Consider the following 3,717-nt stretch of genomic DNA (forward strand, 5'->3'; position numbering starts at 1 on the left):
GCTTGAAACTGCAATATTTCGAAATTTAAGGACGCTAATTTACTTAAAATGTATACACCGCTTAATCGATTTCTCTTTTCATTCTGATCATTTATGTATACATTTGTCTATATCTATCTCGATTCGTTTTGCCTGTTACAAACAACCGTTATGTGAACAAAGTTATAATACCCTTGTGCACAAGTGCGCTCGGGTATAAAAATTACCAGAAGCGGTAATGTGGAAAAACGTTGTAAGTGAAGGGGCTGTGTTAATATCAATTTTGGTTTTTTATTCCCCAAATTTTCAACTGCGCTTGTTCTCTTCACTGCTCAAGCTTCATTGTGAGGACTATTCAAAAGTATTTCTCCAATGTTTATAAAATGAAATATGATGTACAATCAAAGAAACCTTGTTTTATATTTATTACATTAATTTGTCGAAAAAGGGTGTAAGCGCCACCAGCAAAGATGCTAGGCTTACTGGAAAAACGTATTATCATCCATTGGGATTTAGATATAAAACGTTTTTCCATAATTAAAATTTTGTCATTCTTTATGGGTATACATTTTAATTCACGGGCAAGTTTCTTGGATACTACTGCACCGAAAAATGGAAAACTAAATCAAATGACTTTGTGTGCGTCGTCAAAAACGTTGTTTTCCATTCCTGAAAACTTACATATAATTATGTCGCTTACAACGTTATTCGCGGCGACCACTCATTTGTTTTTGAAAAAAATATATGCTAAGGGCTTATATAAACTCGATAACATCCTCGAGTTTCGTTCTTCTAACTTTGTCAGCTTAAAAATTACCTATTGGCCCTTGTGAATCCAAAAGATTTTAATTTTTTAAATTCTAAAGAAATATCCTATTGCATTTGTTACCCATATTTTTATTCTACATTGCATTAAATTTTTTTAACATTTTTGGAATTACTCATATCTTTGAAATTACAAAGTCCTTCAAAATAAATCCTGCGGTCAGAGAGAAAAAATAAAAACGCCATTTTAAATAAAAAAGTAGGTTTCAAACCCATTTATTATTATTTATTTCATGGTAGAAGAGTTTCTCAAACAATATAGAAGCAATTATTCGATTCAAGTTGTTGAAAAGTAATGAATATTTAATCCCGGGACTAATCCCGGGATCCCGGGATTATGACAATGTTGTCCCAAAAATCCTGGGATCAGGGTTAAATAAAGTATGCATAAAAGATTTGCACCGTTCGTTTGATTTCCAAAAATTGGGGTGTCAAATTAAAGCGCTTGGGCTGTAGATGTGCGAACTGGTTTTAGTTTTTCAAACGGAGTTGCCACCTATAAAATAATTAAACTCAAGCTATTTACTAATCAATGCCCCCAGATCCACACCGTTCGTTTAATTTGCAAAAGTGAGGTATCAAATTAAAAGGCTTAGGGTGTGGATGTTCAAGAAGGTTTTACTTTTTGAAAAGAATTGCCACCTGTTAAGATATTAAGCTCAAATTAATTAATCGAAATGGTTTTGAAAAGGCTTTATAACTTAACTACGTATAGAGGGTTACCACATGCTAAAAAAATGTAATTCAATTTAGTTAAAGGAATTTGGTAAGTGAATAAGGTATCGCTATATAGGTGTCAGACAAAAGAGGTTTAAGAAGGTAGTAGTTTGGAAATATGTTGAACAGGGTTGCCACCTGTCATATACACACACAAATGTAATGAAATGTCAATCTAAGTAAATATGAAATAAACGCATTGCAGTCAGTCAACAAATGAACTCAGCACAATTCGGGTGTATATAACAATTCTCGCGACGAGAAGTACGAAAAGACACTCATACGTGGTTTCACATATAATAGCAGAATCGGTGAAGACAGCAGTCTAAATGGCAAGTATATCGTTTACTTTTGACTCATTCGATGAAAAAATTACTACTTGGAGTCGTTGGGTCAAGAGGTTTGAAACGGCGTTAGAAATATTTGAAGCAGATGCCGCAAAAAAATGAAAATTTTTGGTGCACTATATGGGTACAGCAGTGTATGATATACCGTGTGATAAAGCATTGCCGAATACACCGGAAAATATGGAATACGAGACGATCGTGAAGTTGCTAGAAGAGCACTTCAATCCCAAGCACAATGAAATCCTAGAAAATTATAGATTTCACTCGCGCAAACAAAAAGTCGAGGGGAAGTTCAGAGTTTTTGGTGGCGCTGCGCCGATTAGCAATGGGATGTAATTTTGGTATGTATGCGGATACCGCATTATGGCCGGTTTTCACTATGTCAAATTTAGTGACAAATTCAAATGACTAAATTGTCAGCAACGCCACTTAGGGTAATTTGCGTTTTCACTACATTACAAAAAATGGCATAAAAAATGCATGGCAACTCTTGTCAATCTTTGACACAAAATTTGCTGTCAAAATAATGCTGTTCTGTTTTCACCATCGCGGTCAAATTGAGAAGTGTCAAAAATTTATCGAGCGCAAAAAACAAATATTTTCCACCAATTTATTTATTAATTAACAAGAAATGAAAAAGAAAAACCGAATTGCTTTGGCAGTAGCTAAGTTGCTTTGGCAGTAGCTAACAACTCTTCAGGTTTGGAGGAAGAAAAGGAAATCAAAGAAATGGTGGGTAAGGCCAGGATTGAGAAGCAGATCCTCCAGCGGATTTTATTCCACATTGCACGAAAAGCTGCGGCAGCAGGATACAAATTGGTTCAAAAATTTTGTGCGAATGGATGTAGATGATTTCGATTTTCTAGTGAAGCGTCTGACTCCACATATTCAGAAGCAAGACACCTCTTTTCGAGACGCTATTTCCGTTGGAGAGAGATTGGCCGTAACCTTGCGTTATTTAGCGTCTGGTGATAGCTTTTCGAGTTTGATGGCTCTTTTTCTCATAGGTAAAACAACAATATGTCATATTATACATGAGACATGCCAAGCTCTTTATAATATTTTAAAAAATGAGTATTTGAAGGTTTGTATGCAACTACCCAACTCTGTTTTTAAGACCTAGGAAGTAAATCGTTAATATTTAATTAAAGGTTCCAAATACTCCTGAAGAGTGGATCGAAATTGCAAAAAAATTCGATGAGCGCTGGAACTTCCCGAATTGCTGCGGCGCTTTGAATGGAAAACACGTCATGATTCAAGCGCCTGCTAATTGTGGATCCGAGTACTTCAACTATAAAAAGCACAATAGTATTCTTCTAATGGCCTTGGTGGATGCCTTGCGGAATATAAGTTCTTATTTGTTGAAGTTGGAGCGTACGGACGCGAATCAGATGGTGGCGTTTTTGCGCGGTAAAATATTACTTTAAATAAATAACTCTTAAACATTTCTATATTTAAAATATTATCAGGTGTCCGCTCTCAACTGCCCTTGCAGAAAATACATTAAATATTCCGCCACCAAGGCCATTGCCAAACGAAGAAAATCCGACACCATTCGTCATTGTTGCCGACGACGCGTTTCCCCTAAAAACTTATTTGCTAAAACCATATTGTTATCGTCAACAAATCATGTCTCATGAAATTTTCAATTACCGACTATCACGAGCAAGCAGAGTTGTCGAAAACGTTTTCGGGATATGTGCGGCTCCATTCCGAATTCTTAGGAGACCAATTGATGTTAGACCTGAAAACGCAAAAATATTTCCCCTCTTTTGCTAGTTTCTTGCAAGTTTTTGCGTACGAAAACGACATCCAGTAAAAAACCAGTAAAATTAGTACTGGATTTACT

General features: G+C 35.7%; 1 pseudogene; it reads left to right on the forward strand.

The window, feature by feature from the left end:
• The first annotated feature begins 2,696 nt into the window (after window positions 1–2,696).
• On the forward strand, window positions 2,697–3,282 carry LOC108371177 (uncharacterized; annotated as a pseudogene).
• Window positions 3,283–3,717: the final 435 nt, after the last annotated feature.

The sequence above is a fragment of the Rhagoletis zephyria genome, unplaced genomic scaffold, assembly GCF_001687245.7.
Source record: "Rhagoletis zephyria isolate East Lansing unplaced genomic scaffold, Rhagoletis_zephyria_1.1 Rzeph_scaffold_00065, whole genome shotgun sequence".
In the NCBI taxonomy this organism is placed as follows: domain Eukaryota; kingdom Metazoa; phylum Arthropoda; class Insecta; order Diptera; family Tephritidae; genus Rhagoletis; species Rhagoletis zephyria.